The 18,569-nt window shown below is 39.4% G+C and overlaps 1 pseudogene across 1 annotated transcript in view; it reads right to left on the bottom strand.

Annotated features, from left to right (window-relative positions):
* Nucleotides 1-1,370: 1,370 nt before the first annotated feature.
* LOC309602553 (dynein axonemal heavy chain 6-like) overlaps nucleotides 1,371-18,569 on the bottom strand; it is a 91,896-nt pseudogene continuing 74,697 nt past the window's right edge. The window contains exons 35-40 of the transcript in view: nucleotides 18,137-18,228; nucleotides 14,245-14,375; nucleotides 11,863-12,044; nucleotides 9,447-9,625; nucleotides 2,696-2,746; nucleotides 1,371-1,417 (exon numbers count right to left, since the gene is read on the bottom strand). The product of the transcript in view is annotated as a dynein axonemal heavy chain 6-like (transcript). The remainder of the gene's footprint in view (nucleotides 1,418-2,695; nucleotides 2,747-9,446; nucleotides 9,626-11,862; nucleotides 12,045-14,244; nucleotides 14,376-18,136; nucleotides 18,229-18,569) is intronic.

Here is an 18,569-nt window from a genome sequence, read left to right as displayed (position 1 = left end):
ATGAGCACAATAATTTAAAAGTGAATATTGCCAGTAATTTTACTAGATAATTTAACTCAAATAGAGAAGTGTACTTATATGTGCTAACATACACAGAAGGGGATGAAAATAATTTCAGGAGGTAACTATTCCTGATGTTAGTGATTGTAGTTACTGAATAGTAAACATATTAAGCTCTGTTGCTTATTTCATAGACTAGTTCCATGTGTAATTATGTTATGATCTGTGACAAATGATAGACAAGAATTCAAATCTACAATATATATGTTACAAGTTAACACTAGTATCAATGTGTTACTATGAATTTGTGAAGTTTTAGATATTATTAATAATTTAAATGATCATAGATGACTATAAGCTTTACAGCATTTTGTTGTTTTCAATATATTTGTGTTTTATCATTTTTGCTTAGTGTGGCTGTGACATTCACTTCTCAGATTTGACAGACTTATCTCTACAGTCTTATATTATATTTATATTTATTATATTGTATTGACGAAAATAAACTATCATCATGTTAGCTCTTACTAGTGCAGTGACTTCAATGTTTTCTCAGTAAATATGTTAACAGAATGTATTTTTCCCAGAATATTAGTTCTTTTTTTTTTTTTAAAATTAGGAAATGTTGGTTGTGAGGTTGGAAAAAAGAATTTATTCTCTGTGCTGACAATCATAGATATCATTAACGGTGCCTTCTTAGCTCTACCACTGCTTAACTATTGCTGTCATCTTGAAATTCCACTTAACTTGAAATATCTCTTGGGATATGGTTGCCAACCTAATACTGACTAACTCTGTGTAATTAGGGCAAAAATCTTGGCTCTGCATAATCTGTAGGAAATTTGCCACTGATTTCATTGGGCTCAGATTTCGTATTTAGTCCACACCACTGAAGAAGTATTTTTTGAAAATTCTATTAGTATAGTCCCATTTCCAACTTGGTCGGTGTGACTCTGTTAAAAAGAGTGTGTAAAAGACTAATTTTATTTTGCTAAATTTTAATGTAGCAAAGTTTATTATCAATTTTCTGTCCATAAGTGCTCTAATGTCTATATATTAACAAAAAATAATCCCTATATACTAATAAAAAATAATCCAATTATGCCACTTTCCTGGAAGATAAGGACAAAAAGCACTATTCTCAATAGCAGCTTCTTTCCATTCACTACTGTGGGTGGGAATGACACCACTGTTCGTGTGATTTTATTTTCCCTACTGCTCACAGCAGAGCTACAGAAGGACATAGTCTGATGTAAACACCTTCTCTCTTTGGGCTAACACAGCACTTTTCTCAGTGTTCACTAAAAGAAAACAACAACCTATTATCTTCTCTGGCTGACTTCCAACTTCCTGTTCTTCCTGTGTTAGTGTCAAAAATCAACATTTGCCATATCTGCATGACGGGATCCTTCCTTCACTGTTGGAGAGAAAGAAGCGGATCATGGCACGATTACTCAACAGAAAGTATTTATTTCCATCTAAAAGGTGATGGTGAAGCTGGTAGTTCTACAGACTGAAGGAATGTGCAACTATTTCTTTTAGGATAAGGTGCTTGAGCTTTTCTGCTGTTGCTCTTCATCAGGTGGTGATGGCTCCCTTTAAGTGGAGGCTTCACTGTCATGTTACATCTGTAGCTGTAAGCTTAGATCATCACACCAATGGATTCATCACACTGCTTGGAGTTATGTTCAAACAAGCACCTAAAAGCTATTGGAGGTCCTGACTACAGTGACCTGTTCTGTATTTCACTTAGCTTTTGCACTTGTTGTGGTTACTTCAGTTCTGGGGGCAGCTCAAAGGGGTACAATGGCTTATAGTAAAAGCCTCTATGGAAAGTTCAACCCATATTTCAGAGAAATCTTGTTTTCCTTCATAGGAGCATTAGTGCTCTAAGTAGCTCTTTTGGAGCCTGCAGGAGACAACTCCCATGACCTCTGCTTCTTACTCCTGACTGTTTTGTTGCTTCTACTTACAAAATTGGCCTTGCTGAGGTACAGAATGCAATTCAAGAGGGGTTTGCCTAATAGAAACATCTAACCAAACAGCAGAACTGGTCCAGGGTTTGGGGTTAGTGATAGGCTCTGCTCTTGGACACCAGCTGAAATGCTCATTGTAATTTATTGCTTTAGTTATGGGGACAACTGATAAATAAAAAGTCTAAATATCCAATTACTTCTGCAGCTTGTGATGCAGAATGCTAAATGACCTTTAGAACAGTTGCTCAAGGACCACGAATATTTTTGCTTGAAAATCTCCATTTTTGAAAGTAATCTCCAGTGACAGGATAGAAAGATAAAAGCTAATGTTAAAGCACACAGTCACAATAATTTAGCATCCTAATGCAAAGCATGCTTCTTTGTATGAAACACAGAGTTGTTGTATAAGAGTATTTTTAACTGGATCTATACATCTTAGGATCAGAAGGATGGAAACTATCTGAAAACAGCAGCAGAAAATTAATTTCAATCACTTTTTTATTTTATAAAATCCAGTGCAAATAAAGAATTCCATTTATAGATTACTACCTTATACTGTTAGATTGCCAAGGCTGGGTTGTCTCTTATAGAAATGTCCTAGAACTCAAATTGTATTAGTAGTATGCAGTTTACAAATCCTTACACTGGACTGAAACTGCTTGCTGCTTACTTTTTCAGATGAGAAATTAAGGCAGATCCTTTTAATATCCAATTGTTACTTGGCCTTTTGGAAGGTAATAACATTGTTACCACAATATTTGGAGAATGACCTAGTGTAAAATGGCACAGAAAAATGACTGTTGTACATAAAGAGCATTGCAGAATAAAGTGCAAATGCATTTAAGATTTTCCTGAGGATCACAGTACATTTAGAAAGGTTGATACATCATCTGTACATACTGATTCACAGCTCTTCAGGGCATCAGTAGTTAGTGTCACAGAGTATCTGTCAAGGTATTACATAATTCTAAAAGACGGAAAAATTCCCAAATTGACTACAAAGTGTAAATGGCAACAAGAAACTAAACCATAACATCTTCTACAAAATCCAGACACTTAAACATTACATGAAGAGTGGTGGTCTTACCCTCCCCCAGTAACAGGGGAACATGATAGTAAAGGTCCTTGTGCACTTTCTTTTGCTGAGGAGTACTTTATTTCCCAGAAGACATGGTAGATTTCTGGTATGGAGGTATTCAGCATAAGAAGATGAGAATCTGCCCTGATTTATTCATCAAATATAAAGAACTGTAGATATGACCAAACATAATTTTTACTTTTACTCATGGGTTACCAGTTCTTTTGAAGAGTCTTAACTATCTTGACTCAAATACCTAGATATACCTGAAAGAATTTGTTTTCCATTCTTGTTAGAATATTTTAGTTATTTTAGCCATTTAGCTATTTTATCTGCCACCATAAGAAGTATGGCTGTATAAGTTCCAACAGTTAATATCAAGTATCTATTTACTACAGGAAAGATACATAGTTCTTTCAATCAACATTAACTTTTTAGTAGTGACTATAATAAAGAAGTAGAGGATCAGGAGCTAAAACCATTTTCTTATTCTAAATTACCATGTGATAAGAGGATGGTATAAATCTGAAGAATGTTAATGAAGAACAGGACTAATCTGGGATTTTAGACAAGAGTGTCATAGAATCATAGCATATACTGAGTTGGAAGGGACCCAAAAGGATCGTCGAGTCCAACTCCTGTGCCTGCATAGGACAACCCCAAAATTCACACCATTATGTCTGAGGGCGTTGTCCAACTGCTTCTTCAATGTTGTCAGGCTTGGCACCATGACTACCTCCTGGGGGAGCTTGTTCCAATGCTCCACTACCCTTTGGGTGAAGAACCTTTTCCTAACGTCCAACCTAAAATGCCCCTGGCGTATCTTCCTGCCATTCCCTTGGGTCCTATCGGTGGTCATCAGGGAGAAGAGATCAGTACCTGCCCCTCCTCCTTCACTCGTGAGGAAGCTGTAGACTGCAGTGAGGTCTCCCCTCAGTCTCCTCTTCTCCAAGCTGATCAGACCAAGTGACTCCAGCCGCTTCCCCTCTAAACCCTTTACCATCTTTGTGGCTCTCCTCTGGACACAGTAGCTTCGTATCCTTTTTGTACTGTGACGCCCAAAACTGCACACAGTACTCAAGATGAGGCCGCACTAGTGCAGAGTAGAGTGGGACAACCACCTCCCTTGACCAGCTAGCAATACAGTGCTTGATGCACCCCAGGACACAGTTGGCCCTCCTGGCTGCCAGGGCACACTGTTGGCTCATGTTCAACTTGCCATTGATCAGAACCCCCAGATCCCTCTCCACGGGGCTGCTCTCCAGCCTCTCATTCTCCAGTCTGTACGTGCATCGAGGGTTGCCATGTCCCAGGTGCAAAATCTGGCACTTGCCCTTGTTTAACATCATGTGGTTGGTGATTGCCCAGCTCTCTAATTTGTCCAGGTCTCTCTGCAGGGCCTCTCTGCCCTTGAGAGTGTCAATGGCTGCTCCCAGTTTTGTGTCATTGGCAAACTTTGGTAACAAACCATCCAGTCCTGCATCCAAGTCGTTTATGAAGATATTGAAGAGCACTGGCCCCAAGACGGATCCCTGTGGAACCCCACTAGTGAGTGGTTGCCAGCCCGATGTAACCCCGTTTACTATAACCCTTTGAGCCAACCCATCAGCCAATTGCACAGCCATTGCACGATGTGCTTATCCAGCTGTATGCTGGACATTTTGTCCAGGAGGATTCTGTGAGAGACAGTATCAAAGGCTTTACTGAAGTCCAAAAAGATTACATCGACTGGCTTCCCTTGGTCAACTAGGTGGGTAATATTGTCATAGAAGGAAATCAAGTTTGTCAAGCAGGACTTTACCCTCGTGAATCCGTGCTGGCTGGGACCAATGACTGCGTTGTCTTTCAGGTGCTTCTCAATAACTCCCAGAATAATCTTCTGCATGATTTTGCTAGGCACAGAGGTGAGACTGACAGGCGTGTAGTTACCAGGGCCATCCCTGTTGCCCTTCTTGAAGACTGGGACAATGTTTGCCAACTGAGACCTTGCCAGATTCCCAAGAGCATTGAAAAATCATTGAGAGAGGTCTTGCTATGACATCAGCCCACTCTTTCAGTACCCTTGGATGAATCCCGTCGGGCCCCATTGACTTATAAGGATCCAGCTGGAGCAGCAAATCCCACACAAGTTCGGGGTTGGTTGGGAGTTTGTTGTTCTGGCAGTCATGGTTCTCTAGCCCAGTGTTGAAGACCGAGGCGAAGAAAGCATTAAACATCTCTGTTTTGTCTATATCCCTGTTCGTGAGGTGACTGTGCTTGTCAAGTAATGGGCCAATGTTATTTCTCACCTGCCTTTTGCTATTTATATATTTTAAAAAGCCATTTTTATTGTTCTTCACAGTACTGGCCAGCTTCAGCTCCAGTTGTGCTTTGGCCACGCGTATTTTCTCCCTACAGTGGCGAACGGCATCTCTGTAGTCCTCCCATGTCACCTGGCCTTGCTTCCACTGCTCATACATTTTCTTTTTTTTGTCTTAGTTCTAGCATAAGATCCCTTCTCAGCCAGGCTGGCCTTCTACCTCGCCTGGTTGACTTCTGACATTTTGGAATTGCCTGTTCCTGTGCTCTTAGGAGGTGGTACTTAAAAGTGACGAGCACTAATAGGCCTCAGCACCTTCCAAAGCTTTTTCCCATGGGACCTTACTAAGTAGTTGCCTGAGCAGCCTGAAGTCAGCCCTCCTCATACCCAGAGTTGAGGTCCTGCTGGCAGTTTTCCTCCTGTTACCATGGATTTCAAACTTGACTGCTTCATGTTCACTGTGGCCAAGGCAGCCACCAATTGCCACATCACCCACAAGACCCTCTCTGTTAGTAAGCAGCAAGTTGAGGAAGTTGTGTCAAGTACTCTGAAATCCCCATAGAAATAAACAGAAGTGAAACCAGTTGAAATCCCTTTCCTTTTGTGAGGCTCTTCTTGGCAGAATTTGGAAGAAAAATTTGACACTGTAAAAAAATTGGTGAGAGTACATCTGGGTTAAAAGGTTGGGCTGAGTGGAGATAATTCAGCTGGAAGAATACCTTTTCTTGGAATTTTGTATCCAGTTTGGAATTGGAAGGAAAACAAGGGTTTCTCATTCTTTTTTTCTCTTGATGACATGTAGAATAAGAGAGAAAGGACACAAAATCTATGAAACTCCAAATTTCAATATAGTAAGAAAGCATGTGCTCAGAAAGTTGGCTCCCTTTCCTTCTTGTTGAATGAACTGGAAGCTACTAAGGGTCTACTTGCACAGGTTTGCACAGACAAGAGTAGAAGTGTCCCTTGGGCTTATATTTGACACCACAGCTGATAAAGCTAGACTCCATCACAACTGCTTTCCATCACCATTTAAGATGGTCTTCAGATCTCTAACTCCAACTCCTTATCAAGTCTGTTGAAGCACACAAATCTTTCACACAATCTTTCTCCTGTTCCAGTATGGGAGCAAGAGCAGCTGTGTCTCAAGTGCTTTTAACAGGTGCTTAATCTTAAACCTCCAATAACAGAGAATTCAGTTTCCCTAACGGATCTTTGACATATTTTATCACTGCTTGTTAATGTCTAGCATATAAATGAATCTACTAGATTCATTCATTTAAAAAAAACCCTTTCATATGAGAAGGTGAAATTTCAGGATTGTTAGCTGACTCAGTATCAGTAAAAAAAATTCTTTATGGTGATAATCATGATTATTATTAGTAATCAAAGCCCTAACAATCACCCATCGTGACACGATTATTTTAATATTGGCAAGATCTTGATCATGTCACAGTTATGATTATTTTGGAAGAAAGTTTCCTAGTGCTTCAACACATAGCCAATTTCTTTTGTGAACAGAAACCTCTGAGTTGTTATGCAGGCTGTCAGCACCTTGCCCCTCTAGATTTTCATTTAATGTAAGAAAATGGTGAAGACTTTCCCAAGTAAAACATAGTTTTGACACAGTCCAGATGGACTTGTCTGACTAAAGGAAAAAAATTGGCAAGACAAGTTTTTGAACAAAAATAAATGCAAATACAGTTAGAATGTAGAAAACAGACAGAATACTAGGAATAAAATGCGGTCATTCTGATGCTAAACTCTAAAAAGAGCTATTATTGCAGAAAAGAGAACTTTAAAAGATTAGCATCTTCAGGATGCATGCTTATCTCATACAAGCATTATATCTTCCCATCTAGATTTCAGACCAAGGACAGGAATACGGCAGTGTGGTTTTAGGAGTATCTATTTCCTTATATAGAAAATTATTTTTGTTGAAATAATTTGCGTGGTTATACAACATCCAAAAAGTGAATGTATACACAACACAGTACAGTGAGATGTCCACTGGGTTCTAATAAAAATAAACTTTAAGATCATATTTGTGACATTCTTGGCTTTTAGACATTGCATTCCAAAATATTCAAGGCACAACCATTATTTACATTCAATGATAGAACATATTTAACAAGGGGAAGGTATACTTAGGAATCCCAATATCCTTTAAATGTTTGCATCCCTCAAGGTTACAGCTGTATATTCAGCTATTTTTTTCAAGAATTGTATCTTTTAAAAAGCCAACAAATAACACTTTTTTTTCTCAGAAATTTCATGTAAAAAAAAAAAAGCATAAGAAGGGCTTTTTTCATAAAAAAGCATGAAAAGCAAAAGTAAAAAAAAGTAAAAAAAGGTTATCTTGTAATGTTTTGCGAAACCACTGAAAAAAAAAAGTAGGATTGAGGGTATTTCAGGTACTGATTTCTGAAATCTATAAAGTACAGTTATAGAACACACTGATGTAACCTTAATTCTGCCCCCATGCCGCAAGTCCTGAAAGCAACTTTAACATCGCTCCCATCCTTTTGCGTTCTACCTGTCCTAATGTTCAAAACTGAACACTATACTAAAAATATACCGTATTTCTACACGTTCGTCCATACAAATGCACTTCAGTCCAACATGATGCAGTAAATTCTGAATTTCACTTATGGCTCACCTTGTTGCTGACAAGACCCATGTACGTCTCCCGGTACAGCTCACATAGGAGAGGTCTTTAATGGAGAGGATGGGGGTCTCACATATACTTTTGCCTTTTATCACATGCTTGGTACTTGAAAAAATTCATGCGGTCACAGATTACTTTGTATCCCATTAGTTCTGTTAAGCTATTGGGATTAATTTCTTCACTATTTCATGTAGCTATACTACCAGTGAATGCAGTTACTATACTTACAAATAATTCTTGTTAACGATCACCAACACTAAAGCAGCACTGATAAGGTTTACTATATCTTAATTGTGTTCTTCCCTGATTTTATGCATTTGAGTTTCATTAAACCCAGAATTACAGGAAAAGCATACAGCCCCAGTCCCTTCACCAACTTTTGTTCCTGGATTATATGCTTACGTCGTGGTTTAACCCCAGCTAGCAACTAAGCACCACACAGCCGCTCACTCACTCCCCCACCGGTGGGATGGGGGAGAGAATCGGAAGGGCCAAAGGGGAAAACTCGTGGGTTGAGATAAGAACAGTTTAATAACTAAAGTAAAATAAAAATAGAACAGTAGTAATAGTAATAATAACAATAATAATAATAATAAAAACAAGCAATGATAGTACAATAGTAATACAAAGCAAGCGATACATTGTACAATTGCTCACCACCCGCGGACCAATGCTCAGTGCGTCCCCCAAGCAGCGATCGTTGCCCCTCCCCCGGCCAACTCCCCCCCCCCCCCCCCCCCCCGCTCATATACTGAGCATGACGTCATGTGGTATGGAATAGCCCTTGGGCCAGTCTGGGTCAGCCCTCCTGGCTGTGCCCCCTCCCATCTTCTTGTGCACCCGGCAGAGCATGGGAAGCTGAAAAGTCCTTGACCAGTGTGAGCGCCACTTACTTAGCAACTACTTAGCACTACTTCTCAAGAACCAAAGCATCAGTGTATCATCGACATTGTTCTCATCCTAAACCCAAAACACAGCCCCATACCGGCTACCAAGAAGAAAATTAACTCTATCCTAGCTGAAACCAGGACAGCTTAGAATAAATAATTTCAGGGAAAACAGATCTTGAAACGAAACTGTCTGCATCCTTCCCAGTGCTTCTGAAAAGCTTAATGAGTAGTCAGCTGATCTAAACCGGACACTCCCAGTATTTTGGGCTCCTTAGAACAATGCACAGCAGTGACGTCTGTCACAATGCTCAGAGGCATAACACCAGGAAAACAGCTAAGCTGTTTTGAGAGAGAGGTCTAGTACATGCATTTCTCACAAATAAAGAAAATTTCATTTGGAAACGTTTATAACATGGTTTTCATTCAACATCCTAGCAAAGGTTTAGATTTGATCTTTTGTGCATTCAAAATGTTCATTTTACAGCTCAAACAACTGAAGGTTTTGAACAGAAAAATGGTATTTCAAAGAAATGTTTACTTGTCATTGACAGTGTACCTGCTCTGGCCCCAGTTACAGAGTGCTGAATGGTAGTTGTGGACTGGCTTCATAGTTCCTCTGCAGTTCAAAATAGATCACTGGTAACAACTGATTTATTTGCCTAGGCATAGCATCTCCTGTAACCATTTCTTCATCATCCCAAGGATTTGCAGTCAAAACTATCCCATGAACCAATAACCATATTCAGGACATGGCCACTGATGAGAACATGAAAAAGTGAAAACAATGAGTAAAATGTCACAGACCCAAAAAAAAAAACCAAAAAACAACCACCAAACCAAAACTACTCAGCCTAAAATACTGAAGTTCATTAAGGAAGAGAAAAGGTCAAAGCCACAGAAATCCTACAAAATTTACCAAAATTATTCTAAATTTCATTTTAGTTAGAAATAATTCTGATGAAAACCTTTCCCTAGTTTTCATGAGCTCTAAAGAAGACATATGATCTGGAGTTAAGAATTTGTTTTTAATTGATTAGCACCATGAGTTTTATTTTATTAAGAAAAATTACTCCTTGATCACTCTGGTAAAAAATGTCAAAAGTACATCCAAAACCTGCAGATGCCTATTTTTCCTGATAAAAGGCTCTTCTTAATTTCTATGCAAAAAGCCAAGATATTTCATTTTAGAATCAATAGAAGAATGGTGCAGAATGGCCTTTACATCTCTGGAGAGTCTGTCAGGCCATGAGGACTATCCAAAATGGCAGGTGCTGACTCCCTCTTTCCTCTTAGCTAGGGGCAATGAAAAGGAGGTGTCCTGTGAGAAGAATAATAGAGACAACTAGCACCCAAGACCCACAACTCTGTGTCAAACAAATGTGTTTCCATATAGGGAGTTGGGGTTTTTTCTTTTTTTCTTTTTCACCTATCAAATTCCTTATGGAAAAGAAAAACCTGAGAACTAGAAAGACCTTGGGTGACCTTTTTTGATCCAAGACTATAAAACCTGAGTATTTTAATTAGTTCATGTTAGTTGCAAAGTTTAACATTGTGTACTTAAATTGTACTTGCTAAACTTAGAAGTTCATGGCTAAGTTCAACCCATCTGAAGCACTTTTAAAATAGCTATAGTGGGGTGGATAGGGACAGACCCTTCTAGCCCAGTATTTAACTTCTAAGAGGACCAATAATGTCTATGATCTGACTATGCCTTCCTAAATTGAAATTTGTTTCTATAACTTTGCAACTAATAGTCCTTAATGAATTAACAGGACACACAGTATGTGTTGAGAAGTATTGAGGATATAAAACATGTTTATGGCTAATGTGAACAGTTCTGCATATGACCAGAGTATTTTTATAACGCATTTTGTCAGCACTCTGAATCCTAAGATACTTAGACTTCACAAGGAAGTCAGAGATGAGGCAGAAAGTTTTTCACCGGTTCTGAAAGCTTCCAGTTTTATAATTATGTGCAATCAAATGCTGAACTCTCATTGCAAAAGCATGCCAAATCTTACATAACACAGGCACACAATAATAAGCAGAAGGAAGTGGAAGTGACAAAAGGGAAATTTCTACGTTAGTTATAGGGTGGATAAGATCCTGAAGAGGAGAAGTTGAGGTTTTAGGACTGTGTAGCATGCATAATCTCAAGCACTTGCCCAGCTCCAAACCCAACATTTGAAATGCCCTGTTTGTCAAAGTCCTTTGGGTATTCTTTGAAGATGTATCCACTGCATACTACCACTCTAGCAAATCTCTCTGCTAAATTCCTACTGCTGCTGAATTTAAAAAGAATGTGCTCTGGGATTAAGTGACCCAGCATACTCCAGCATAAACAGATGTAACATCACCAGAAAAGACTGCCAGAGTTTCAGGTTCTCAGCAGGGGATATTTGAAAGGCAAGTAGTGTTTGTAGTAATAAGGAGGACAGCTAGAGACTTAGGTCTCTAATTATCTTCAAGTAGCATCAGTGTAAAGTGGAATGCTGCTGCCAGAAACCTGCTAGACCACATGCCTGGGAAAGTGCCATTAAACACATGCTGTTCAAGGAGGAAAGGAAAACAGTAGCCCCAGACAGATCAGACAGATGAAGGGAATGACTGGATCTCACAGATTGGTGCAGTGCAATGACCTGGAAGGCTCAGGCTGTGGAGGTGCTGACCACCACATGTGCCATAAGGGCTTTAGCACGTTCTTCCCACTGCCCAGATGTCTTTGCCTTGAAGAACAGCAGCAGACTGAAACCAAGTGCCCAGAAACAGACTTGACTAATGTAATGGTCATAACAAATAGGAGACTTTTCAGTGGGTGCTCTGTGTGAATTTTACATTTTAATTCCAAATTACCTTTACCACAGCAAATTCGGGCCAGCCTCTTCTTTCACATCTCTGAGAAGCTCCCATAGTTAAAGCTGAGAGAGATCAAGTTCAGCATGAAATTCCTGTACCATCTAGAAAGACTATCCTGAGGACAAGATCTTGTACCCAGCTTCCTAAAGGCTTCAGAGGGTATGCTGCGTTGGCCCACAGAGCAGGAACCTGCTTGTTTAGAAAACTACTGTAGATGTTTTCTGTCTCTTCCGACATAACCACAAAACCAGCAATAGCTTTTTTGATGGTTTTCAAAGAGCTGTAAAAACAAGATTTAAAAATATTGTCACAGACTCAGAAGTGGACCACTTCTCACTTATTTGTAACTATGTTTTTGAAATGGTTGCCTATACAGGGTAAGAATAGCATGCTTTTTATGCAAAAACAGTCTCAACTTTTGATATTTGGGTATTTGTAGGGAGGATGTCCATAGCAAGAAGCAGCCAGATTTACACCGTGGATAACTAAAATTGCCAAGTGAAGATCTGGGCTTTAGGAAAACTAAGGGCTGATGATAAGCATCTGCAAAGCACTGAAGATTCCTGTGAACTTGGCAGAGTTCAGTAGTAAAGAGAGGGGGACACCTATTTGTAAAGCGAAATGTCTTTTACACAGTTCCTGGGGATGCATGTCGGGGCCTGTAGCTCATCTGCACATAAAGAAAGACTAACTGATCTTCCAAAACTGGATGAGAAAAAATCACGCTGTCCATGCTTTTCTTCCATGGCTGTTAAAAGATGGAAGCATTAGGCACTGTGGATGATTAGACAGCAACAACTTTGTCATTTTAGACAGGTTTTGATGTAAAAATACTATATAGTGGCTTTTATCATTACTTTTATTATGGATTTTGAGCTTCCTTCCCATGGACACATCAAAAGACCCTGACTTTTATCTCATTGACCAACCACCACAAAATAGTTCTAGCTTTTTGTAGCTCAGTGATGATGTTTTCTACCACATATTAGTAGTCTTCTTGACAAGATGACAAAGGGTTTTGCTCTCAGACAGACTATGTAGTTCCTCTCAGTTGAGATATGTTTTGCCAGAGGGTGCAACTGATGGAATTCCCAAACAGACAAAGGTGACAAGCGAAACAGGAGATTTGGTCAGTGGCAGAACCAGCTGTTCAGGGTTCAGTGTTCATCACGGGCAGCATCTTGCCATACTATTCACTGCTTTTAAAGGGCAGAGGGCAAATAAGTTATTACATCTTCCCAGAAGTGCAACATATTAACTCCCTTACAGTAAGAACAATGCACGGTAAATTCAGTTTGTTAAGCACATACTTTCCAGATTTCCTCAGTTTCCTTAATCAGAAAAGCCTCCTTGCATTTGAGAAAATGGTTCTTAGAAAAGGGAAGTGCATGAAAAATGTGATTAACTTAGGTACAACCCTTTCTCTAGCTGAGCTCTTCCCACCTCTTCTGTTTTCCAGAAGCTACTCTTCGATGGGCCCACCAGCTGTATGGGAAGAGAGAAGGGGGAACGGACTCCTGGAGCCAGAGCAATCACTGGGCATTTTATGGTATAATAGTAAAAGTCTCAGTGCTGGATTAAGGCAAGCCAGTGGGATAATTCCCACTGAATTCAGTGGGACTGGATGCTGGCAAATGCCAGGCCTCTTCAATACATCAGTGTAAACTGAAGCAGGCAAAACATTTCACCAGCATAGTTCTGGCTGCCAGGTGAGCTGTGAGATTTATGTATTTTAAGGGATGCGAGTGTTAAAATTTTCTTTTAGAAAATAATGCTTTCTAAGTTGTGATCTGTTGCTGACTATGTATTCCCCATTGTGCCTGCAAGAGCAGCAGGTCAGCAGGAACCAGTGCAATGGTTTATACTACCCACCTGTTTTGACGGTTCTGTCTAGCCAGATACACTGCTTACAGCACTGGCCAGCATGGGGCACATTGAAAGAGGCTGTCAACACTATCATGTGTCCCAGCAGTACATTTTTAATCATCATTCTCAACACTGATTAGTGCTTAGAGGTCTTGCTTCTTGAAGCATTTGAATTGCTATTCCCAAATATTTATGCTGTGTAGCACTTGTTTATATTTAGCAAAAGAACACTTTTCTTAAAAAAAAAAATCTGTCTGGATTAATCTTATGTGCTTTATACTCACTAGTCAAAATACCTTTGTGGAGATGTTGAAAAGTGCAAATTCGTTGCTCAATGATGCTTTATGCAACAACTTCCATGGTTTAACCATGAATTACGATCAGGGTTTTTTTCCCTTTTTAGCATTCAAAGTACAGAAAATTTTCATAAGTATTAGAAGCTTTAACCTTTTATATGTTATATGCATATTTACTATTTCATTAAGTAAGACTGGCAACGCCACAAGTACACTTTTGTTAGAACTGAGTTTATTAAAGAGTGAACCAATTTTTACTCTGTTTAACCAACAATCTCTATCATATAGAAAAGCAGCACTAAGAAGAATAAAAGTGACACTGTCATACCAGGAAGTTTGGACAAGATGGTATCAGCAAGCACTTGAACAATTTCATCACTGCTTTTTCCTGATCCTTGTGCTGTTTTTCATGGCTTCAACTCAAGGATTATTGTAATTTAAGTATTTATCTCTTTAGAGGAGAGACAACAGAAAAAAGGAATCCTTCAGACCATTTTCCAGCAGAAGCCTTATCTTGTCTTTTCTTCCTTTTTCTTTGGTCATAAGAAATACTTCCACGGAATATTCAGGATTATGATCTTATTTACATGGCTCACTCCAAAATTTAGTTCTGCTGTTCTGCACCAACTTTCTACCTGCTCTGCTATTTAGTAAAAGAATAGCTACACAGCAAAAACATATTTCCTAAATATAATTCCAGGAATTATATAGAATATATTTTTGAATTCTGCACAGCATCCATTCCATTGAATTGTAGACTATGAATACTATTTAAATTCAAGGTAGATGCTTAAAATTAGATTAAAGTGTTTATTTATACTTTATGCTGATCATTCTAAAGACAATTTTCACTGTTTCCTACGTAAAGAAGCTTATTCTTCTCAGTATGTTTCTAATTTTGCCATTAAACTCCTTATGAATATTCCTGTATGAAACTTTAAACATAAGGAAATGAGTTAAAATTTTAATGGTTTTACTTAATTATCTTAGTACTCGATGTTATTAAATCCTTGTTTCAAGCCCAGAGGAACAAAGTTTATTAAATATTGTGTTCTTTATCTTCCTTATTTTCTAGAGGGAGGCATCTCCTTTATTTTGCTATTATTTTTATTTTTCAGCTTATTGCTATAGAAGTCTAGTTTTTATAATTAATATGATATTACAGACACAAACTGGAGCTTTTTTTCATGAACAGAGAGCTATGATGCAAGTAAATTGATTTGGTTCAAAAAATGCTTCTAAAAGTTGAAGTTGATACCATCATCACAAAAGGACTGAGATGTGTTTTGTTGCCTGATGGATTTAGAATAGAAATCTGAAGAATTAGAAATCTTGTAGAAACTGGCAGATAAATGGTAAAAGTATGATTTACAAATCAGGTTTTTCAGAATGATATAGGGAGTATTAACATACATGTATTTTTAAACTCGTGGGTTGTCATTATTGAAGACACAGAAGCACTCAGAGAAAACAATCAAAATTAGTTTCTTATGTGCTTGGCTGTCTACAATCAATCTGAAGACCTTTTAAATTAAATAGAACAGGTATAGGAAGAAGGTATCATCATCTATTTATAGCAGTTGAATCCAAAATAATATTATATGCTTAAAACCACTCAGAAGGTATCATCATCTATTCTGATGAGCGGAAGCAAAGATAAAAAGAGATCAAATGCCTTACCCAGGGTATCTGTGGCACAACCAAGAATTGTACAAAATCACTGCACTTCTACTGCAAAACCTTAAGCATCAACTAACATTTTTTTTCCTTCTTGTTTATCACAGAATCATAGAATGCTTTGGGATGGAAGGGACCTTTAAAGGTCGTCTAGTCCAACCCCCCTGCAATGGACAGGGACATCTTCAACTAGATCAGGTTGCTCAGAGCCCCAACCAGCCTGTCCTTGAATGTTTCCAAGGATGGGGCATCTACCACCTCTCTGGGCAACCAGTTCCAGTGTTTCACCACCTTCATCATGAAAAATTTTTTCCTTATGTTTAGTCTAAATCTACCCTCCTTTAGTTTAAAAACATTACCCCTTGTCCTGTCACTATTGGGCCTGCTAAAAAGTCTGTCCCCATCTTTCTTGTAGGCCCCCTTTAAGCATTGAAAGGCTGCAATAAGGTCTCCCCACAGCCTTCTCTTCTCCAGGCTGAACAACCCCAACTCTTTCAGCCTTTCCTCATAGCAGAGGTGTTCCATCCTTCTGGTCATTTTTGTGGCCCTTCTCCGGACCCGCTCCAACAGGTCCATGTCCTTCCTGTACTGAGGACCCCAGAGCTGGACACAGTACTCCAGGTGAGGTCTCACCAGAGCAGAGTAGAGGGGCAGAATCACCTCCCTCGACCTGCTGGCCATGCTTTTTTTGATGCAGCCCAGGATACGGTTAGCTTTCTGGGCTGCGAGACCACATTACTGGCTCATGACCAGCTTTTCATGTATCAGTACCCCCAACTCATTCTCTTCAGGGCTGGTCTCAATCCCTTCATCCACCAGCCTGTATTGATACCGGGGATTGCCCCAACTGAGGTTCAGGACCTTGCACATGGCCTTGTTGAACCTCATGAGGTTCACACAGGCCCACTTCTCAAGCTTGTCCAGGTCCCTCCGGATAGCATCCCGTCCCTCAGGCGTGTCAACTGCACCACTCAGCTTGGTGTCATCTGCAAACTTGCTGAGGGTGCACTCAATCCCGCTGTCTATGTCATTGATGAAGACATTAAGTAGCACTGGCCCCAGTACAGACCCCTGAGGGACACCACTTGTCTACTGATCTCCATCTGGACATTGAGCCATTGACCACTACCCTCTGGATGCGACCATCCAGCCAGTTTGCTATCCATCAAACAGTCCGCCCATCAAATCCATATCCTTCCAATTTAGAGAGGAGGATATTGTGGGGGACTATGTCAAAGGCCTTACAGAAGTCCAGATAGATGACATCCATAGCTCTTCCCTTGTCCACTGATGCAGTCACTCTATCATAGAAGGCCACTGGGTTGGTCAGGCAGGACGCACCGTTGGTGAAGCCGTGCTGGTTGTCTCGACTCACCTCCCTGTCCTCCATGTGCCTTAGCATAGCTTCTAGGAGGATCTGTTCTATGATCTTCCCAGGCACAGAGGTGAGGCTGACAGGTTGGTAGTTCCCAGGGTCCTCCTTTTTAGCCTTTTTAAAAATGGGTGCAATGTTTCCCTTTTTCTTGTCCCCAGGGACTTCACTTGACTGCCATGACTTTTCGAATATCACGGAGAGTGTCTTGGCAACTACATCAGCCAGTTCCCTCAGGACTCTGGGCTGCATCTCATCGGGACCCATAGACTTATGTACATTCAGGTTCCTCAGGTGGTCGTGAACCTGATCTTCTCTTACAGTGGGAGGACCTCTGCCCCCCTGATCCCCATCAAATGGCCCATTGACTTGGGAGGTATGAAGGACAGAGGTTGCCAGTGAAGACTGAGGCAAAGAAGTTGTTGAGTACCTCAGCCTTCTCCTTGTCTGTTGTTACCAGCTTGCCGCTTCTGCTCATCAGAGGCGGTACGTTTTCTTCAACCTTCCTTTTCTGGTTGGCGTACCTGTAGAAGCCCTTATTATTATTCTTTGCATCCCTCCCTCTTTGCATGCCTCCCCCTTTGCATGCCTCCCCCTTTGCATCCATTAGTTTGTATTGAAAGTCTCAAACTTCTTTATCCTGAGTGTTTTTAAGCATATAATATTATTTTGGTTCAACTGCTATAAATGTCCTGCTTAAGCAGATTTTAAAGGATTACTGGGGTCCCCCTAGGAAAAATGAATAGGATTTAACAAATATAATATTGAGAACTTGGATCAGAACAGCTTCTTAGTATTCCTTTGAAGTGTTCCTTTGTGAAATCAGAAAGTATAAAACCACTAGCCCATGAAAGTGATTGATTCCTGCAAAACCATGGATAGCATGTATGTTAGTACATAATACACAATGTATAAATAATACAAAGTAATTAATTAAAACATGAGTTAATAGGAAATGTGTGGAAGAGAACATCCAAGAATCCTGTGTTAGATAGATACCTACGTGAGAGAAGCCAGATTTAATGAGCAGCACAGCCATTCCTCCTTATTATTTCTGCTTAACAAACTGTGATTGTTAAATCAAATTTGCCCTTTAAACTACAAAGTATAATTCATTTAACATAATTAGCTTAGAAATGTATTTAAGAAAAACCTTCAAACCTGAAACACTAAATTGGCATTCCCATGCATTCTGAATTCCCATGATTTCTTGATCAACAGTCAGAGGAATGTTTCAATGTATTCTTTAAAATCTTGGAAAGTGCCATCCACATGAGCAAAATACATACCCGTTGAAGAAATGACAAACATATTAAAATATTTTCTTGTGACTTAGGTAAAAATGAAGTATCAGGCTATACATATAACATATTATCAATATAAACCAAGGATTGTCTTTAAAGTGTCTGAAGATTACACATAATTCACCATAAGAAAATATCTGTAGGAAGACACTTGCAACTGCACATGGATGGCAAACTTTTTCCTAGGCAGTGACAGATCTTCAGATATCCTCAAATTAACATAAGCAGTATTTAAAAAAAAAATAAAAGTTGCACATTCGCATGTAATATATTAACATGCATTAGCATTT

The sequence above is a fragment of the Platalea leucorodia genome (assembly GCF_965183815.1).
Source record: "Platalea leucorodia genome assembly, chromosome: Z".
Classification (NCBI taxonomy): domain Eukaryota; kingdom Metazoa; phylum Chordata; class Aves; order Pelecaniformes; family Threskiornithidae; genus Platalea; species Platalea leucorodia.
Note: the sequence above shows the minus strand (reverse complement) of the source record. Positions and strands in the feature narration are given on the sequence as shown.